The sequence below is a fragment of the Schistocerca gregaria genome, chromosome 5 (assembly GCF_023897955.1).
Source record: "Schistocerca gregaria isolate iqSchGreg1 chromosome 5, iqSchGreg1.2, whole genome shotgun sequence".
Classification (NCBI taxonomy): Eukaryota; Metazoa; Arthropoda; class Insecta; order Orthoptera; family Acrididae; genus Schistocerca; species Schistocerca gregaria.
In genome coordinates, this window is record NC_064924.1 from 114,170,670 (window position 1) to 114,193,552 (window position 22,883).

Here is a 22,883-nt window from a genome sequence, read left to right on the forward strand (position 1 = left end):
TGAACAATGCTGCGTACCTTGTACGATGAGGTGTTCCTCCACACCCCCCCCCCCCCCTCACCCACATAATTCCAATTCAACAAATATTGGAGGCATGAAAACAATTAGAAATGCTTGGGATAGACGTTCTGGGCCCATCTAATAAAGCACCAGCAATAAATAAATAAATATCGACTGTAATTGTCCATTTCTCACACTGTATGATAATGGTTTCAATTACTAACCAAAAACCGTATTCAGGTGTTCAAGCGTTAGTAAATAATTGGTTGCTCACATTTGGCATTCCAGACAACCTAATTACATTCCAGTGTACCAATTCCATGTTCGATTTTATGAAGCATTTCTGTCGATTGCTCCGAATTCGGATGCTGTGAACAAGCCCCTTTCATCCACAAGCGAATAGAACATTCAGCACAGGTTTTTAAAGATGTTGTGCTACTACGTTATCAGTAACCATGAGAACAGGGATGTATATTTAAATTTTGTAACCCCTGCATACAATTCTAAAGCGCATGTAGCCACTTATCTTTCGCCATAGATGGTGATACACGGGGGAAAAATTGTCTTCAGCTTTCGAAGATGAAGCTTGAATACGACGTCGATTTAATAAAAAAGTTTACTAACAAATTACGAGCACAGGTAGGATTGCAAGTAGGGAAGTTGCCGCAGTACAGGGTTGGCCAATGGGCATTTGTAAAGAATCCATATACACCAAAAGGCAAAACAAAGAAATTCCTGACTTGATACCATGGACCACACAAAGATGTGGAACTGATGTCACCTGGCAATGTTAAAATACGGAGGCCAATAGAGTCTTCTATTATTTATGCGAGATGTACTTAGCTTTTTGAGGGAGCTATAAATGTATTGTCTCAGATAACAGCAGCATCTATAGTTAGCTCTAATGTCGCTGAAAGGTCTACAGAGAAATATTGCAGTCCATCCAAGTAGCATGATGCAGACTGGCGTATAGGCATGCTAGGACCAATTATTCCAGAAAAAAACTGCAGCAAGTGCTTGTCAAAGGGAAGGGTTAACGTATTATCCACATTTCCAGAGAGTAGGCGCACACTGCATGTACTCAATGTTTTCAGCGGAAATAATCTTAGCAAAGTGTTAGGGACATGGGATACCAACAGATACGAATAGAGTCGAATTAAGGGATAGCAGAATATTAATAATCGGTACGACTTGTGTTTCTTGTGCCAGCTACAATCACTGATACGACCACACTAAAGTGGGAAGAACCTATGTGTACTGACCCAATAAGCCGCTAGAGGTGCTGTCTACCCAAACCTTAACTCTCCTGAGCAGTACCCTGAATCCAGATATTCTACGCTCACTAGGAGATCTAGAAGCGGTGTAAAAGGGCTGAATTACAGCCAAACAGACGTTCCAACACTTACAATAATACTGCGATGGACAACACTATCACTACTGTAAGCGTGTCATCTACCAACACCGTAGGCGTTGCCATTGCCATTTTCGTAAGCCTTTTCTGTTTTAAACGTTAGTCAGTCCACCAAATACTCATTGATTGATTTGTAATTAAAGCTCAAACACAGTAAGCGAATTAAGTGTAAAGCTGAACTTATAAGTATATAAGTAATTGTGTTAATGTGCAGGAAATGGTTTCTGCAAAGAACTAGTTATCGCTTCAATGTATCAACGGTTAAAAATGATCTAAATTAGGTTTAAGAAATTGAAGGATAACTAAAGTTGCATGAAGTGTAGCTACTGGCTCAAAATATGTAGAACGACGTTATTGTAGGTACTCCAAACTGAAAAATTCGAGACGAATATTCTGATGGAAGGGGGAGATGTTACGCCCCAGGGGGGGGTGGACACTAAAAATTCGTCTAACATCTATCTTGGCAGCTCCCAGAAGCCGAACTTCATGGTTACTTCTTTTCTACTCCTTCAGTTGTTTCTCTACGCCAGGCATGCTTAGTACTACGTTTTCCAGAAGGGAGTATGTTCGATGGTCAAACGACGGTATGCTTGTGCGATTCTTCTCCATGACCGATTTCTTGAAATTTAAAACTCGGCTACCGTTTCGCTATCTTCAGCTGCCACATCAGACTGGTTAACAAGTAAATGGGTGGAAGCCTTAGATCCACTTAGCGATTTTACATAGGACCAGAATTTTCTCGTTTTCTCTGCCAGATCTTTTACTAAAGTATGACGTTAGTAATAGTTGCACGTTGCAACTTTTCAGAGACGCACGAATCTCAACTGAACCTTGCCTATCGTCATCGGTGCGTTAACCGAACATACAGAAAGAAACCGCGGCGGAGGGCTATAATTTTTTTGTATATAGAAGAAGAAGTTGATGGAGCCTTCCAAGAATTCCTCTCTTGCGCTAACCTGTTCATTTGAGAGTATAAATTACATCATACGCCCTCAATGACTGGTTACTATGTTTCAGTGTCTCTCTTTCCCTACAGTTCATCAGTTTTTATCCTTTACAGCCCCCTCTAGTATTATGGAGGTAATTTGTTGATGACTTAACACGTTTCCTATCATCCTGTCCCCTCTTCTCGTTTTTTTCATTATTCCTCTCCTTTCTTGTCCGATTCTTCAGAGATTCTCTTCATTTTTTATCTTGTCAGTCTACCTTATTCTTTTGTAGCATCACATCTCAAACGCTTACATTCTCCTCCATTCCGGCTTTCACACTGTCCGTGATTTACTGCTTATAAATTCTGTGCCCCAACCGTTCATATTCAGAATGTTCTTGCTCGGATATAGGCTTATCTTTGAGACCAATAAATTTCTGTTGGATACAAAATCTCTTAGTTTTGGGTTCTTCTGCTTCTAATGTAGCAGAATTCCTTAACTTCAACTGCTTCGTGACCCCATATTCTGATGTTAAGTCTCTAGATGTTCTAATTTCTGCTATCTCTCATTACTTTCGTCTTTCTTCTATTTACTCTGAACCTATATTGTGGGTTAATTAAACTGTTCATTCAATCCAATAGATCCTGTAACACTTCTTCGCTTTCTCTGATTGTAGTAATGTCATCAGCGAATTATATCACTTACATCCTTTCATCTTGACCGAGCGAGATGGTATAGTGTCTAACACACTTCACCCTCATCGGTAGGATGACGGTTCGAACGCGCTTCCGGCCAGCTTGATTTCAGGTTACCGTGATTTACCTAAATCGCTTCAGGAAAATGCCAGGGTGGTTCCTTTGAAAGGTCGTGACACATTTCCTTCCCCAACCTTCCGTAATCCGACTTTCTGCTCCGTTTCTAAAGACCTAGTTGTCAAACACCAATCTCCCCCTCTTCCTTTCAACGTAAGTTTTAATCCTAGTCTTGATTCTTCCTTTTATTTCAATCACTGCTTCTTCGATCTATAGACTGAACAGCAGGGGTGAAAGTCATACATCATTCTTAATGTGACCAAGTCTTTCTTCGTCATCCAGTCTTGTCGCACCCTCTTAGCTGTTGTACATATTGTTTATTAAATGCTTTTGTCTATAGTTTACTCCAATTTTTCTCGGAAATTCGAACATCTTGCCCAGTTTTACTTTGTCGAAAGCTTCCTCAGTCTTCCTTCCTATATCGAGCGCAAAGCCAGACCTGTCTCTCTGCTGCCTTTACCTTTCCCTAAGCCAAACTTACCGTCATCCAACCGATCCTCATTGTTTTCTATTCTCCTGTCTATTATCTATATCAGCAGCTTGGATGCATTATGTGTGAAACTGATTGTGCGATAATTTTTGCAGTTAACTGGTTTTCTGTCTTCGGAACTGTGTGGACGACATGTTTTTTGAAAGTCAGATTAGACAACGTCAATCTCGTGTGTCCTATACACCATTTTCAATCATCGTTTGGTTGACACTCACCAAATGATTTGAGAAATGTTGTTACCCATTCTCCCCCAATGATTTCAGAAATTTCGATGGAATGTTGTCAGTTACCCATCTGTTAACGCAGGTATTCCAGAGTTCTTTTCAGTTCTAGCAGTAACACTGGCTCCCCTATTTCTTCCATATCGGTTGCAGCTTCGTCTGCTAACTCTTCATAAGACAGGTCATCCGCTTCACACATGTCATCGATGCAGTATTTTCATCTGTCCGCTCTTTCCTGCGCGTTTAACAGCGGAATTCCCATTGTACTCGTAACGATTCAATTGCTTGTTGTTTCACATGACGTAGTTTTGCCTTTTCTACACACATTAAAAAAAGTTTTGGGTCACCCCAGTTCCGAGAACTCCCGAAGATCCCGACGATAGACGTTGACTGTGGGTATTGTATCACTAGCACAGTCCCTTTGACTGTTCAGAGATGTCACTAAACCCGTGTAAAGACGTCAATAACCATGCATGAGGAGCGCTTATTAGGCCGGATGGGGGGTCGATAACCGATCACTTCCAGTCATTCCACCAGGAAGGAGGGACACGGCTCGTGTCGTCCGTAGTTCAACCATGCCTAGACGGTCAATACCGCAGGTCGATCGCGTCCGCATCATTACTTTGTGTCAGGAAGGGCTCACAACAAGGGAAGTGTCCAGGCTTCTGGGAGTGAACCAAAAAGATATTGTTCGGACATGGAGGAGATATAGAGAAACAGGAACTGTCGATGACATGCCTCGCTCAGGCCGCCCAAGGGCTACTACTGCAGTGGATGACTGTTACCTACGGCTTATGAATCGGAGGAACCCTGACAGCAACGCCACCATGTTGGTTTAAGCTTTTCGTGCAACCACAGGACGTCGTATTACGAGTCAAACTGTGCGCAATAGGCTGCATGATGTGCAACTTCACTCCCGACGTCCATGGCGAGGTCCATCTTTGCAACATGATACCATGCAGCGCGGTACAGATAGGCCCAACAACATGCCAACTGGACCGCTGAGGATTGGCATCACGTTCTCTTCACCGATACGTGTCGCATATGCCTTCAACCACACAATCGTTGGAGACGTGTATGGAGGCAACCCAGTCAGGCTGGTGATGTTTAAGGGTGGCATTAGGTGGGGTCGACGTACGCCGCTGTTGGTTATGAAAGGCACAGTAACGGCAGTACGATACGTGAATGCCATCCCCCAACCGACAGTGCAACAGTATCGGCAGCATAGTGGCGAGGCATTCGTCTTCATGGACAACAATTCGCACCCACATTGTGCACATCTTGTGAATGACTTCCTTCAGCATAACGACATCGCTCGACTAGAGTGGCCAGCATGTTCTCCAGACATGAACCCTATCGAACATACCTGGAATAGATTGAAAAGGGCTGTTTATGGACAAAGTGACCCACCAACCACTCTGAGGAATCTACTCCGTATAGCCGGTGAGGAGTGGGACAATCTGGAACAAGAATGCCTTGATGTACTTGTGGACAGTATGCCACGAAGAATCTGGACAACCACCTCTGAAGGTCTCGCTACATGTTGGGACAACAAGCAATGTGTGGTTTCCATGAGCAATAAAAACGGCGGAAATGATGTTTATGTTGATCTCTGTTCCAGTTTTCTGTACGGGTTCAGGAACTCTCGGTACCGAATTGATGCAAAACACTTTTTGACATATGTATACACTGAGTCAGCCCTTCCTTGCGTTTTTTCTGAAGCCATTTCGCCTAGGCTGCCTACACTTTGTATTTGTTTCATTCCTTAGTGATGCTTTAAATGGAATCATTTTGCCTTAGGGTGTTAAAACATTACTTACCATGGATGTAGTTTTCGATGTGGTCGTTTTCAAACATTGTGGGATGTTGTAACCCACAAATAATATGAAGCTGTGGCATATTGTGATGAACAAATAACACTGGTGTACAAATTAGCGGTGTGCTAGTGGAAACAATGTAGCAGGTTTTTTATTTACCACATCCATTACTGCGCCAAAATTCACCTGATATAACACAAAACATATCAAATTAGAGATGTAGTGTTGTCAGACATATGACAGAAATTCTGTACTGCAGTCAGTCATCGCAAAAGCTGCAACACCTCAGCTACCGAAAATTACCTTCAGGAGCAATCGCAATCACATAAATTTCCAGCGGCTATTGTATCACTAGCGACAAGCTTTTGTTGTCCGTTAAGATATGATAAGTAAACTGAGGGGCGTAATTTGTCATAATGGCGCAATTATATCCAGAGCTGCGAGCTGAACAAAGCCCTGCTTTTGTACACTTGCCACGTAAACAAGAGTTCCGAACAAACAGCATACAATGAAATACAGACCTTCAGCCATGCGTAAATAACGCCATAAAATGAGAACAACGCATTGAAAACGAAATAAAGGGAGAAGCAGGTACGCGTAGACAAAGCATATATTGGAAACTAATTTTCTGTACGCACATTTATCAGTACTTTAACAAATCGGGACAATTGATGTCATCTGGTCTTAAAAGACCCACTCGAAGCGGCAAGAGATGCCTTGTATGTAGCTCTTCACAGGCATACAAAATCGTACTGTGCAGTAAAATATCTTCACACGAAAGACAGGTGTAGATTAAGTAGTTACCTCAGTGGATTATAAAATTTTTACTTACGTGTTTACTTCAGTTGGAAGCAGTGATACCTTCAATCCCTCTTCGAGATTCAATTACACCTCGTCTGTATGCTGATAATACAGTATACTTGTATATGAGCAATATGTAGTACCACTAGCAATAATAATAAACATAAATTACATAAGTAAAAATTTTAATATTCGTTTGTTCAAAATCTCCGAAATTTCTTCAGCGATTGGTCTGGAATTTTGACACATCTTTGCATTCCAATAAGCACGTGTTTCTATATGCCTACCAGGGCGCCACATACAGTATAAAAATATATGCATAATGACTATAGGGGAAATCTATATAAAAAGGAAAGTATTTCATTATGTGATAAATAAAGGGGAAACATTCTTATCAAATTGTCAAAAAGTTCTTCAGATTTTTACACGATACTCGAACAAACATTCGGGCAGACAAAGCTATATATTTTAATATATGTATTATACATCCATTTATAAAGGGAAAACAATGCTAAAAAAATGTCAAAAGTACTCAACCGCTTTACTTTAAATTTTTGCTCATTAAACATTTGGGCACATATTGACTATTTGCGTCTAATATATGTAAAGTATAAATACATATATATAAAGTATACAATAACGAAAAGTTGTGTGAGAACAGGAAAGTTGTATTTATGGTTTATCAGCTAATGATTAGAATATTACTAAAAAATCTGTGTTTGCTATGACTGTAAACAAGGCTCAGGGTCAGAAAGAGAGACGAAGTCAATGTTCACAGATGGGTTATGGTAAATGTGCATAGAATGAGGAAAAGAGGAAACAGGCGGAGAGGGGTGGGGAGCAGAACGAGATTGGGAGAGAGGATGGAAAAGATTTACATAGAAAGGAGGGGGGGGGAGGTGATGCACAGAGGTGGAGGACTAGGAGATGAACAGAGGGGTGATCAGGTAATGGACAGAGAGAGGGGGAGAGGGAGGGGCATGAGTAGATGGAAAGAGAGGGACACGACAAAATAGGCTGAGAGATTGGGAATAAGGTGATGGACAGAGGGAATGGGGAAGGAAGAGGATGGGAAAAAGAAAGAGGAGTAGGAGATGCACAGACGCAGGGGGAGAAGGAGGTCAGGACATATATCCAGTTCCCATACATGTTAGAAATGTTTCCTTTTCTTTCTTTTTCATTTAACGAAAATGAGTCACATCAACACGTGGCTGGGAATAGTTGCTAATAATACACTGAAGCGCCGAAGAAACTTGTACAGGCATGCCTGTTCAAATACAGAGATATGTCAATATTCAGAATACGACGTTGCGGTCGGGAATGGTTATGTAAGACAAGTGTCTGGCACAGTTACTACATCGGTTAATGCTGCTACAATGGCAGGTTATCAAGACTTAACACAGTTTGAACGTGGAATTATAGTCGGTGTACAAGCGACGGGACACATCATCTCCGAGGTAGCGATGAAGTGGGGATTTCCCGTACGACAATTTCACAAGTGCGCTGCGAATATCAGGAATTCGGTAAGACATCCAATCTCCGACATCACTGCGGCAGGAAAAAGATCCTGCAAGAAAGGTGCAAGCTTCCTACTTTCAATCGTAATCATGATTTTAATAAAAATGGGAAAGGTAATGTTAATCAGAAAACTGGGAGGAGTTGTGATCTAAATAACACTAGATTTATTCATTCGTAACATCACAAGACAGAAAATGGCTAAAGGAAGGGCACACAAACAATTGTTTATTAGACAAACGCTTTGAACGATGTGTGGTCGATGGTGAACAAAGTGATCAGCTGGGGATCAACACATGACACTAACCAGAACTAATCACTTTACCTGACTTCATACATGTGAATCCGTGGTATGGCCAAAAACTACGATAGTATGAAACATATTTACTCTACTATTCCATAAAGAAAATATGGTTCCTAAAAACAGGGTGCTGAGGAGCATATATTCGAGCCGTATACCGTATAAGCGACTACTTCACCCTCCTGTTGGTCAGGGTGGGACACGACGATATGCTCGGCGACTGAGTAGTGGACGGAAGCAATCTGTTATTAATAGCGCGCGCCCGCAAAACGTGCAAGTACGCGGTTTCGCGTTCGGCTAATTCGGAACTGAGGAACTTTCCTATGAGCCTCTGAAACCCTGATGGATTCCAGGAAGCAGATGGAACCGTTTACCGGTCTGCCACGTCAATTTGACTCTGTGCCACTACTATGCGTGACGAGATATGTCAAATGTTTGGACGGCCGACTCAAAACAAATAGGTACACCAACGCATCACTCGTTGTGTGCGTGATGCTAGCAGCAATACCACTGATGGTTCAGATGGTGACTGGCACAGGCGCTAACAGGACACAAGTCTCACCATTTAGGTAAGGACCTGCAGTTCTTTACTAGCGACCTGCCAGTACAATAGTGTCCTCTTTCTCTCTGCCATTCTCGCCAGCTCAGTAGCTATCCGAGGTGTCTGCACAATGAGACCGAGGGACTGGACAGTCAGCAAATATTTTCACCCAGGTTCCTCTGAAAAAAAAAAAAAAAACGCTCCCCTCGGCTCTCAGCCGCTAATCGCTTTTACTGCAGTAGTTTAAATCGGCACCCTCTTCCTTTGAATGCAGGTAAAGCTTACTGCTGTTCCCTCACTAGAGCACACAAGCAAGATTGTTAACTACTGCAACAATTTCATCATATGAATGACGTCAAATCGTATCCAGGTATAGCAACCACGTAATAAAGATCATCATCCCTTAGAATAGGACGCAGCTCAACACTGTATCGGAAAGTGATGTAAGTAGGTTGTTTAGGTTTTATTGTTGGTAACGCCACATAGCGCTCTGTATGAAAATCACTGGCTGTGTTGTGTGCAGTCTGTGGCTGGTTAGCATTGTTGTAATATTCGCCATTGTAGTGTTGGGCAGTTGGCTGTTAACAGCGCTTAGGTGAGCCGCCAGCAATGGTGAATGTAAGCAAGTGAGATGGCGGATTTTTGAGAATGGATAATCTGGAGGTGTGTCCATCAGAAACAGTACATTTTTCAGAATGGATGACATGAACTGCTATATATATTATGACTATTAAGGTAAATACATTGTTCTCTATTAAAATCTTTCATTTGATAACTAAGCCTATCAGTAGTTAGTGTCTTCTGTAGTTGGAATCTCTTATTTAGCTGACAGTAGTGGCGCTCGCTGTGGTGCAGTAGTTCGAGTAACGAAGATTTTTGTGAGATGAGTGATTTGGGAAAGGTATAGGTTAATGTTACTCAGGGCCGTTCTTTTGTAGCGATTATTGAAAGTCAGATTGCGACAATAATGGCGTGTGGAAAACGTAACACTAGGCTCCAAAGTAAACTGAGAAATAATAGTGACGACGAGCGTAGCTTATCAGCAGCACTGTGTAGTGAATTAACAGATATTCGAAGTAGTAGTTTAGCAATTTTGCATAGGGAAATGGAACAGGCGGCAAATAATGGTGTAGACAGTGAAACAAGTAGTGAACAGGGAAGCATTATCGATCGATCGGCCGGCACAAGCTCGCCTCAGGAATCCGAAATGACAGAACACAATACTGCAAAAACTGTAGACTCAGGTTTTGGGACCTCACCGTTTTCTCAAATGAGTCAAGGCACATTTTCTGCTTATCAAAATGTGAATGTTGCCTGTGAAAATGCACTGCCAAAAAGAATATAGAAACAGATTCCAGACAATAATACATTATTATTGCAATTAATGCAACAAATAGAACAAAATCAGAGACAAACACAGCAAAAGCTTCAAAAGTTAGACACCATGCTTCAACAAACACGTGAAGATTTAACTACTGTGTTACATAACATTGAATCGAAATGTTAAAAAGTCTGTAATGAACTAAAAAGACAAATTTGTGAGCATTTTCAACCTATTTTTTCGCGGCATGAAAATGTATTACAGAATCACAAAGCAGCCATAAAAGAACTGCAAACTATTGTTCATTAAAATCATGAGACCTTGCAAGCTAAAATTGACTCATTTGCATCTACCCATTCGGTTACGCAACTTGCAAAAACTTAAAGGACACAGTAGATACCCTGAAAATTAGTTCAGAAAGACATATGGAGGAAATTAGTTCATTATCAGAGAAAGTAGTTGAACTTTCGTATCAGCTAAATAATTTATCTGCGAAGGTAGATGATAATCTGAATGACACAAGGCCGGTAGTCTTTAATGACCCAGAAGAGTGTGAACAAATTAGTAAATTCAAACAAAATCAGAATCAAATTAAAACGTAACACCAAAGAGAAATCTGGGAAGTACAAGATCAGCTGACACAGGTAATACAAGAATTACGTATCTCAGAGGACACTCGCGCTCCAATACGGGAAGAGGGACATAGAAATACGGAGCAGCCATAAAATAATAACATGGGGTACTTCGGAAATTATGCAAGGAATTGGCAAGGTATACCAAATTTTGAGATGGAACTGCCGAAACGCCGTAGCAATGACCGACATGCGACTCGCCGGCATGATGATTTTGACTATAAGCTATTTATTACTACACGTAAATTCGAAACATTTAAGAATTCCGGCAACGAGATTCATCCACAAGCGTGGCTTCATCAGTTCTATCATTGTTTTCCTCCCAACTGGTCATTAGAGCACAGATTAGAATTTATGTGTGGCTATTTAGAGAATAAACCAACTGTAAGAATGCGATTGGTCATTCACAATTGCCACAGTGAAGGAGAATTTTTTCATGCCTTCCTCTCAGCATATTGGTCTCAAGCTACACAAGACAGAGTAAAACATAGCATCATAATGATGAAACATTTCGAACAATCTGAATTTTTCAGTCATGTTGCACAAGAGTCAGTACCTGTCAAACCCATAAATCCCCTCAGAACTCATCCGCATTTGCTTAATCAATTTTGCCTGAGCATTTACGACTTATTAGTTTGGCAGGACGTTGCTAAGACGACATTGAAGCTTTTCAGGGACTCTTATAAGAATTAGAAATTGACACTGACACTCGCGGAACGCGAAAACAGGAACACAACAATTACAGGTCACATTTGTCGCAATAATAAATAATAAATGGACACAACACAAATCGTGACCAAAACAGACACCACCCGTAAGACAACCGCTGGCAGAGTAATAGTTACAGAGAAAGATCGAATTTCCATTGTGATGAATGTGACAGAAACAACCATAGAAACAGACAATATAGGAACCAAAACAATTATTATCAAGGGAGACAGAATAACTTCAGACGCAACGGTCCACCGTGCAGTGATAATTCAGGGAGAAATTCTCCACCACTTAACCGACAAGAAAGAAACTACAGGGACTACCGACATGACGACAGACGATATAATCATAACGACAGACCTGAATTTCATCAGCACTTGCGGGATTCAAACAGGGCTGGGCCCTCTCGGCAAGGTGAATTTGTAGAAGTTAGGTCTCCTAATCCCAATAACGACGCACGTCAACAAAGAGATAGCACACAATGACTCGCACCGCAGGCAGCCACGTGCGCCGGCTGGTTCAGAGAAAAGTAACATAGACGCTAACCTTGAGAAAAATTTGAGCATTCTTTACCGATGTACCATATACCACATGATAATTCCGTTAAAGCTGGAGCTGTGCATAGTAGGAAGAGTAAAGGCTTGCACCGCATTTCACATGTAAAACCGTTTATTGAAAGAACATCTGCCTTTTAACTTTGTCTTTGCCATAAAACTTTTCACTTCACGTTTCTAGCATGCTTTGTCAGACTTAGACTCTGTTAACATACAACAATGTTTGAAGTAAAATATCGAGTCAAGAACCAATAGAACTTATTTAAACAGAAATTACGAATGCATTGTTATTGTGAACAGACGACACAGTGTTATTGTGTGTGTACATTCTTGCTTGTTAGTTGCACGATTACGTAACGACTATAAGCCTTACAAACTTAGAACATATACTGCTAATGGGATTTTAATGCAACATTTTGGTTTACTTGAAAATACATTCTGGATTTAAAGTATTTTCTGTGAGATACCAGATGACACAGTGGTTAGTTTATGTGATAGCTACACGATTATATCACGACGCTACTAATGTGTGACATAATTTACATTGTTGCTTTTGCGGTGTATGTATTATTCTGGAAAGTAAAACATGTTTTAGTAGTAACTTTAGTGGTATAGCTACAATGAGACAGCCTTTTCCCTAGCACAACAATACGTTACATTATAGTACTTTCTTGATCACGGTAAGGTACGTAATAACTACGATATCTATACGCAAAGTATTTCACGTTTGTTTATCATGAGGTAAGTACACTGACTTTTGCAGAACTTAGCTTTCGGAGGACGATAACTACGACACTTCCACAGAGATTATCTTACGAAAAGACGCATAGTTAGCGCTACAGTACACGTTCTTGAGTGATTAATTTTGTACTTAAAACATTTATTTTTAAAGTATTTGAAGTACAATGATATAAAAGTTTTCTGTGATACATTTCATTCAATTGCTGTAGTTTCAACACCTGAGGGTATAATTACATTAATCCTCAGAATGGTACACGCTTACTTTGTGTACCACGTGTGTGGCAAGCACAAGGAGCCCTAGCTAATATGATATTTGCTTATACAACTTTACACATGGGTACCATTTTTCTCCAACACAGAATTACACAGCTGTCTAATCATTTAACTGAGAGAGACAAATATTTATTTTACTACATCAGTGACAGAAGTTTATGTAATTACACAGTTGGATAACTTCACACTTATGAAATTGTATTTTGTCTGTACTTTGTAAAATGTTCATATTTTTTCGGAACCATTGTGATACTATGAGAGCCTTGAATGATGTATTTGTTATGGAATCATAATTTTTAAAGTACGATTGAGGTTGATGACACTATTGAAATGAGCAGAGAATTTTCTTTAGGGTTTGAAATAATTGCAGAAAGCTACGACGTTTTTGAGATTTGGCTGAGTTTTTATGATATTATTACGATGGTAATGTGTATTATGCTGTTGAGGTATGTTTATGATCAATAAGTGGATGCTATATGAAGAATTTGATTATGCTATGTATTTATTATGCTATGTGTAATGAAGCAAGGAATAATGAGTATTGGTTAGGGACTCTGGTTTGTGAAGAAGGATGTTGGAAACCGAGAATCGTACTTGAAGAATTATGAAATGTGTGTATATGCGTGAATGTATCACTATGCTGGCGAAAATTTTTGGACACTTATATCTACAGGATTTTGTTTCTACAGATTTTCAACGCAAATTCTCGACCTGTGAAATTTTTATATGAGGCTGTCACTGTAGTGCAATGAGAAACATTTTTACATCTATTGTCTTTCTAGTTGAGAGATTGCTCAATTTGTGTAATATATAGTTTCTAGCTCCACTGCAGCATTGGTTAAAATAAAATTTTATAGATGTACTAATATAAATATTTTCTGTCTAGAGATCCAGCAAATAACAATTTTATGATATACTTCAAAAAAAAAAAAAAATGAGGGAGCGAAAAGGACATTTCCCTTCACAGGAACTGCATTCATAATTTTCTTTTCAAGTACTTGGTAATTCATTTTGTAGAATAAATTGTGGTGCACCACTTTAGTTACATAGACATTATAATGTGAATATACATTTCCCTGATCTGCGCTGTTGTCCTTAGTGTACCATTTTTTCTGCTTGTGGGTTTGTCATGTTTAGATATAAGTTATTACATTTACTGCTGCTAGCTTTGGCAATCTACATCTTTTTGTAATTTCTGTTTGTGTTAATTGTTTTGTGCTGCTGCATTGCCTCGTTCCTTAGTTTAGCATCTGAGATCAGTAGATTTACATTAGCTTAAGATGGCGTAGGCTGTATGAGAGAACGAATTGTGATGAACTGGAAGAAATACATTGAGAAGCTATAAGAAAATGGTTTAGCCAAAAAAGTATTTTGAAAGAGGATATGAACAAAAAAGTAGGGTTTAGGGAGAACAGGTTTAGGTAGGATTTTCTTGGAAATAAATGATGAGGTAAGATAATGGAAAATAAATAACGAGATAAGAAATATGTGAACATATAAATACAGAAAGCATGCTTGGATAGGATATTTTAGGTGGAAACAAATGTTGAAATAAGACGAAAGATCTATGGAATGAAGTTTTAGGTTTTACTGCAGTACCAAACATTACACTGGAAACAAACCCTGCCCTTTCCTCTTGTATTATTCTGCTATGTGTTTGTCTACACTTGTGTATTTGTGTTTTTACTGACTTTATGTGGTTAGCTGATGAGAGTTATGCTGCAGAATTTTTCTAAAATATGTTATTTACTTCATAAAGATGTTTAGACCTTATCTGTTCTGTTTTGTTGCTCATATGTGAAGTTGATGTTTCAAAAGTTATTCTGATCTATACATATGTACTTATATCATAATTTTTGTAAAACTGTTGTGCATGTTTATTTCTATTATTTTGTAAAGCCTGTTTTACTACAAATGTTGTCTGCATTGTTATGTTCTTTAATGACGTATTTTGTACCTTTGCTTTTGTATTCTTATGTTATAAAATTGTAATTGACACCAGTTCATCAAATTAAGTAACTTGCAAGTTACATTTCACTGCACACGTTTCTGTTGGTCATAGTATATGGTCAATATGTGACAAGTAGGGACTGACAGTGTTTGCACATGTGTTTATAATTCAGCAAGGGACTGGATAACAGCATTGCTGGTTCTATGGACATTTAAAAAAATTATGATTGCAGAAGTCGTGGCTCATGGACTTGCTATATTGTCCACAAGACTCTTCTATGGTGATTGTGTACCTGCACAGTCACAAATGGCTGCTAGCCATCCCTACGAGGACTACAGTAGGTGTACACATTTGATGACTCACCAATACCAATATTTCTACAAGGACTACAGTGGGTCTGCACCTCTGGTGGCCCACCAATACCATACTCTCTACCAGGACTACAGTGGGTCTGCTCTGTGATGACTTACATACCAGTATTCACTCAAAACTTTGACTGACCCTGCTATGGGTTTGCTCTGTTGTGGCCCATTACCTGTCTGCATGTGAAGAGTCAGCACTGTCTTTCCGTTGGAAGGACAACACTACTTCCTCAAGACTGCATGGAAAACCAATACTTCCATGTGCATTTTCTTTTACTGCTCAGGCTTTCAGATAAACACTGATATTTTACTGTGATGAATGATCAGGACTGTCTTTATGGACTGTGAGAAAATTTTATCTTTCGACCAACATTGTATTAACAATGTGTGCATTTAATTTCTTTGTTTTTGTAATTATGAAAAACTTTTAACAAATATGTATTGGCCAGTGCCCAAAACAATTTGTAAAATTTGTTGTGGGGAGCATGGGGGCTATGTAAGTAGGCTGTTTAGGTTTTCTTACTGGTAACGCCACATAGCGCTCTGTATGAAAATCACTGGCTGTGCTGTGTGCATATATATTATGAATATTATGACTATTAAGGTAAATACATTGTTTGTTCTCTATTAAAATCTTTCATTTGCTAACTATGCCTATCAGTAGTTAGTGCCTTCCGTAGTTTGAATCTCTTATTTAGCTGGCAGGATTTCGAGTACCGAAGATTTTTTTGAGTTAAGTGATTTGTGAAAGGTATAGGTTAATGTTAGTCAGAGCCATTCATTTGTAGGGATTATTGAAAGTCAGATTGCGTTGCGCTAAAAAAATATAGTGTGTCAGTTTAAGCACAGTCATGTATAGTTTTTCTAAGGGGACGTTTCAGTGAGAGTGCCCTGCAATCTCTCAACGGGACCAACGACGACTAAAGAGAAATGTTCAACACGACAGAAGTGCAACTCTTCGGCAAATTTCTGCAGATTTCAGTGCTGCACCATCAACAAGCGTAAGCGTGCAAACCATTCAATGAAACATTATCAATATGGGAGCCGAAGGCCCACTCCTGTATCCTTGATGACAGCACATCTCAAAGTTTACTCCTCACCTGGGTACATCATCACTGACATTGGACTCTTGATAACTGGAAAAAATGTTGCTTAGTCGGACAAGTTTCATTTCAAATTGTATCGAGCTGACAGACGTGTATGGGGAATGGAGACAACCTCATGAATCCATGGACCATGCATGTCAGCAGGGGAGTGTTTCAGGTGGTGGAGGCTCTGCAATGGGGTGGGGCATGTCAGCTGCAGTGATATTGGATCCATGATACGTCCAGATACGATTCTGACAGGTGACACATCCTGTCTGATCACCTGCATCCACTCATGTATACTGTGCATTCCGACGGACTTAAGCAATTCCAGCAGGACCATGCGACACCCCACACGTCCAGAACTGCTACAGAGGGGCTGCACGAACACTCTCCTAAGTTTGAAAAACTTTCGCTGCCAACGAAACTCCCCACACGTGAATACTGTTGAGCATATCTGGGATGCCTTGCAACGTTCTGTTCAGAAGAGGTCTCCACCCACTCGTACTTAATTGTCATGGCCCAATAAACGAGCAAAAGAAAAGAATTCTGGGAATCTATGGAAGATGACTTATGAAATGTTCCATTGAAGATTGTAATAGGGGACCTCACTGTGCAGACTGGAAAAGAGAGGAAACTCGTGAAAACTGCTTGAGAGTACCAAGAACAGAAAAGAACGAAGAGAAATGGGGGGAAACTTACAGACCTATGCAGAGGTATTCTATTTCAGTACAATGTCAACACATATAATGAAACTTCCGCGGCAACACTGAACTTGAAAATCACATAATACAACTCATGCAGAATTTTCAGATAGTCCAGGTAACTATACTCTTAACGATCAAAAAGAGATCATGTACAAAAAAATTACAAAGTGCCCTAATACAGAAACACATTTTTAATGGCAATGAAAATTAATTCAAAAAACAACTATTCCAAGGCAACTGCACAGGATTCGCAGAACTGATACAGAAACTCGGAAAACTAAGAAATACAAATTTTAGAAACCGGAAAATATATACAAGAGACTGATATGAGATTAAAACAAAGATAGTCAGAACAGGTCCTTGAAATAGCACCATTTGAAACATGCAAAAAACGCAGACAGTGAAATGAGCATAGTGAAAAACCGTTACTTCTCAGAAAACAGGCTTTGGTAGGAATGATACTTCACCAAAAAGGAGTGAAGTCTTTATCAGCCTTAAAAAATATACGTGTCGGATATCAAAAACAATAAGGGCAGTAACAGCAAATTTGAAAGGAACCAGTTGTCACTAATTCAGAAATACTTCTTAAAGAACGAAACAACAAATATCTATGAAACTCTTAAATACAGCATCCAAACTTACCAGTCATCTAATTTGTGCTTCAAAAACGAAGTGAAAAATTATACCTAAAACCAAGATAACTGTAAAACACAGGCAAGCAATTTCAAGAAGTTGTTAAATTGTGAGGAATGAAGAGTAAAATCATGGATCTAGTTTAACAAACACAGCACTGATAAGATCTAAAGTAAGATTAAAAAGCCAGAAGAATGATAAGGCTTCCAGGGACGATTAAGTTACTGCTGAAAAGTGGAAAACTGCGAATGCTGGGACATTCAAGAAGCCAAAAGTCTTTCAAAAAATCTAGGAAACATCATCTATAACACGTGATTAGAAAAAAGTATTGTCTTCTCAGTTGACCAAAAAGGTGATAAAACTAAGTCCAAGAATTTCAGAGGAATTTCCTTCATATCAGTGACTTACAGAATTCTTTCAAAAGGTTTACAAAACAGGCTCGAAGCCAGTTAGGCGAGTCCAGAGGAGGGTTTAGAAAAGAACGATATTGAGAGGAACTTACTTTAAATATGAAAATTATAATCAGGTGTAAAAGAACCAGCTTAAGAATGCTGATGTTGGAGCCCAAAAAATGCATATATGCTCCATTTTACAAGATTGACCGGGAAATGGGGATCTAACTGCCCTTTCAACACAGAATATTCCAGAACGTTTTACCCTGCACCTCTTTGTAGTGAAGCCTTCAAACAACATCTCACTCTCACTGCAAGTTTCTATACATATTCTCTCCCAGTCTTCCCCGGTCTCCTGTCTCACTTATTTCCAGTATGTCCGGTCAATATCACACTGTCACTGTCTCCGTCCCTTTTTCTCGTTCTCCATAATCACTGTTTCCTTCTCTGGCGCTTTTGTTGTGTCTTCCCCTGTCTCCTGTCTCACTTATTTCCAGTCTGTCCGGTCAATATCACACTGTCACTGTCTCCGTCCCTTTTTCTCGTTCTCCATAATCACTGTTTCCTTCTCTGGCGCTTTTGTTGTGTCTCTGCCGCACTGTCATTGCCTTTGTCTCATTTTCTATCTCTCCTATTGCCAATGTGTCCTTCCTCCCTTCAGTTTGCTGTCTTTCTGTTCATTCCCTATAATCTCTTCTCCACACATGTCCTTAGGGAATGGTTTGCGCAGGGTTTAGACTTCTAGACCGGGAACCCATTAACACGTGGTTGTTAGTTCTCCGTTTGCTTCCGCTAATGTTGGTTGTTGTATATTTCTGTCAGTCGGCGCCGCAATTTGGAAACAGAAAGCTTTCCGATAAACTGCGTAATAAATTCCGCCGTAATGTGGCGGTGCTATTAAGATACGGAACGATAGTTACTAAAATATGGCACCTGACTAGCTGTAAGAATAAGAGAGAACGTACATTCGCGATAAAATGAGACCACAAATAAAAATTATCCTATGTACCTCAGATATTGGTACTGCTTAGTTACGTGTCCCTAAGAGAAACTCGCGAACGTAGACTTCGTTCAGAGCTACGCACGGCCAGTCCCTTGTGGCCTGTGTTATGAAAAGTTGGCGAACAATACATTCATTATATCTGTAAAGAAAAAGATTGGATCGGACTTCGTGAAAGGAAAATAGTTACAGGTTCCTGGTCGCGGCTTACCATGACCCAAGAACAAAATTAAATATGGTGGCCACAAAAGGAAGTAGATCAGTGCATTCGCGTACCTTAGTTATTATGCGGCGTCGTATCGAAGATAGGCGCCCAATCGTATATGCGATTTTGAAAGAAAATTTCCAAGAACTAACTTCATGGGATTCCAAGGTTGTGGATTCGTTGGACGGTCAATGAAAAACAGTGTCGATACGTTTTTATATGGTCATTATTTAGCATTTTGCACACAACGTATTCTCATACATTTTTACAATTCGGCTCACATATAACGAAAAACGATTCTTCGTCGAGAAAAAATCTGAAGGTTAAGTGGTTCTTTGTTTTTCCGCTTTATCGCTTCCTACAGCTTGCATACAGCTTTGACAAAAAAATCTGTTTGAAAACTATTGAAAAGAGAAAAGGCAATAAATAAAAAAATGAATATTTAAATAGTTTTTCTTCAGGATATTCTGTTTTCTACTTCCACTGTCTCCTCTCCCTTTTGCTCTCACAGCATCTATCTCCAGGCATGTCTCTATTTTATTGCGACTTCTCTCCCTCAACCAAGACTGTCTACTCTCTCTTGCTCTGCCCCCTCTCTCTTCCACCGTCTCCCTCCAACTCTCTCTCTCTCTCTCTCTCTGTCTGCACAAAAAGGGATGAATATGGCGGTGAAGGCAGAATGAAGATAGAGGCCGCAGGTTTGCCAGTTGTCTGTCGGAGACTGTTCAGAAAAGCACATTCGTCTTTTCACAATACAACTGGTTCCCATCTTTCTTCTCTTGCATTAGTGTGTACCGTTTGTATAAGACGAATTCTGTAGATCAATACAATTTTGACTTTATTTACACACCTCGATGAATTTACATATTTGGACATATATAAACATAAAATAAGTACACATAATGTAATGGTAACACAAAACGTAAACTTAAGTTGCGTGCACAATGCTTCATATAAAAATACACAAGATTTTTAGGCTACACCTAATGTATACCAAAAAATCCGGTGTTTGATTTGCAATTACAGAGAACATAGTATGACAAAATAATTTTTGTAAGTTTCTTACTCCGCCAAGTAGCACCTTCGAATAATTTCTAGGCCAAGACAGCCTGTATAGACAAGAAATGTCCGTTATACGAAGAATGTGCGATATAAAGTTTTGTAGCTGACATACCTTGGTGACCTGTGGACCCTTAAAATGACCCCAGGACCTTTTTCGTGTGTTCATTACGTCAGTTAAAATTAGATTTCCTCCTCAGACCGGATATTACGTGCATTTTTACTTGCATTATTATGGTAGCTTGAAACCTCTGGATATCGGTAACGAATAATGGTAGCGAAAAGAGTTTTTAAGTTCTCCGAGAAAGTGGTCGTAAGAGTAGTGTTTAAGGGACACCTTTGGCAATCTTCAAAGAGTAGAAATTATGGAACTGATCGTCGAACAATTGCACGTTCTTCGGGTAGCTATAGAAATGGTCGATAGGCCAAGTGACATCCGTAACATTTGACCCCTTAACTCTGGGATTCATGTGACCCGAGGTATGAGACCTTGAAGAACCGCATTTTCGATCACGTCTTTTTGGAAGATAATGGTACAAGTTCCGCCTCCAGAGCGGGGTCGGAAGGATTTTAGTTTACTGTCTCACCTCAGTGTCGCGTGCCTGGACAGTTTTACCTCAGTCTTGTTTTTGTCGTCATGTGTGTCGCATCATCGTCTGGTACATAGCATTACTTGTTGCCTGTCCCCTTTGGTGGTGGCGTTGGCCGCTCATAATGTTCACCATGGGTTCCAAGTGTGCTCCAAGAAAAGCTGCAGCCAGCTTTAGTTTTAACAAATGAACGCATTTCGTGCAGCCCAGATGTTTTGGAGATTCGTGACTGGATTGTTGATCCGACTCACGTTACATCTGATCCGCTTCATACTGCGAATTTCGAGTCTGATAATTATAATAAGGTTTTCGGACGCACTACAAATATATAGGTTGCTGTTGCGTGAAAGTTCTCAAGTTCCCTTTAAGCGTCATGACGGTTCCATAAGTATGGCGCTTCTTGCTAACTTGGAACTTGATTATATCGATGTCTCGCATTGAAAATTGAGGCCAGTTTACTTACGGAGGTGTTCCTGCTTATAATGATGAGAGGGGTATATGACGCGAACGCTGGTCCACTCAACACCAAAGTCATAGCGGAATCCTTTCAGTGGAGATGATAATCAAACGTGACCCTTCTTCCCTGCTATATGTCTGTGGTTACCGCATTCATTTAACATATAGTGAGCAAGTGGGAACATGATTTTTCTGCAATGAAACTGGCCAACTTAGATCTATTTGCCCGCGAGGGGTATTGTAATTCTTGATCAATATCAGGAAATAGGTTGTACTTTTCTTCTCCTGACTTCGATACCAGACGCACCATCTGATACCAGATGCACCATCTAAATACCAGATGCACTTTGGACCACTCCCCATTTTGCAAGGAACAGGTGGTTAATTTGTTACAGAAAAGAACACAGAGTATTTTGATAGGTGGTGATTTGAACTGTGTGATGTTTCCTATAGATCGGTCTCCAAATTTTAATTTTTGTTAGTAATTGGAAAATTTAGTTCGTTCCTTAGAACTGCAAGATGTTTGAATCCGTAAATAACTGACTGTTGTCAAATTTACTTATTTCACTGTTACTTCTAGCAGTACGCTTGACAGATTTTGTTCATCTGATTGCATGCGTGATAGGATTTTTGCAGTCTATGTCATCCCCACTACCTTAATGGACACTGCACAGTGGCTATTACTTTGGATCACATGCGACAGTCGGTGAAATATTTTTGGTCGCCTTGGATGCTGAACGTGGAGCACTTGGATGACCTCCATAGCGAAGAGATAATCCAGCAAGTCTGAGATCTCAGTCTCGGTTCAAGTGCACGACACACCTCTATTTTGGGATAATAGATTTAACTGGCAAAGCCGAGGCACCGACGAATGTCGACATGACTCTATGCTGATAGAGTGTCTAACATGTGTGTCACTGGTTCTGGTCTATCTTCCTAACACAGCTGCACAAGGGTGCTCTATGAGTATTTTAGGAATTTGATGTTGAACCTACGGCCTCCAAGGAAGGATGATACCTTCTCACGCATGCAGAGTTCACAAGAACACAGCAGCATGGAAAGTGATGTGATCAGACAATGATCTCAATGTTGGTTTCACTACACTCCCTGAAAGGAAACGTTACCGCTAACAGAAATTAGTGTATGGGTTCAAGTGTAATTATATGTTAGTAAGAATAAATAGATTTTCGTTATCAAATATAAATATCGTAGATTTTCGTTATCAAGATTTATTTTTACCCTAACTAACTTCATGGCATTGCAATGCTAGCAAAATTACGTACACGCTGGTAAAACGTTGATATTGGGTTTTCACAAATGTGATACGAAAGTCCTAACAATTACAAGGTTCTTTAATGGTAAGACAGTCGATG